Below are 267 nucleotides of genomic sequence, written 5' to 3'. Positions count from 1 at the left end.
ATAAGAAACAAATAGGAGTGTTTCTTATAATGTTGTTCTGACACTTACACACTTTCACACACACTCACCCTGAAATATTGAGTGTGGACACGTAAATGCGAGAGAGTGTGAAAGCGTTGCCGTCCATGGGCAGGCGAAGGGGGGGGAAGGGGGGGGGGATACATCTTCATTTTTCTGGCTTTTAAGAAATACGAAGAAAGAGCGTGACTTCCACGAGCCTATAAGAACTCCGAAGACATGACCTGAATCGCCAATAGATTTCTCCTG

The sequence above is a fragment of the Penaeus monodon genome, chromosome 29 (genome assembly GCF_015228065.2).
Source record: "Penaeus monodon isolate SGIC_2016 chromosome 29, NSTDA_Pmon_1, whole genome shotgun sequence".
Taxonomy (NCBI): domain Eukaryota; kingdom Metazoa; phylum Arthropoda; class Malacostraca; order Decapoda; family Penaeidae; genus Penaeus; species Penaeus monodon.
The sequence above is the reverse complement of the archived record's forward strand: the minus strand, read 5'-3'. Positions refer to the sequence as shown.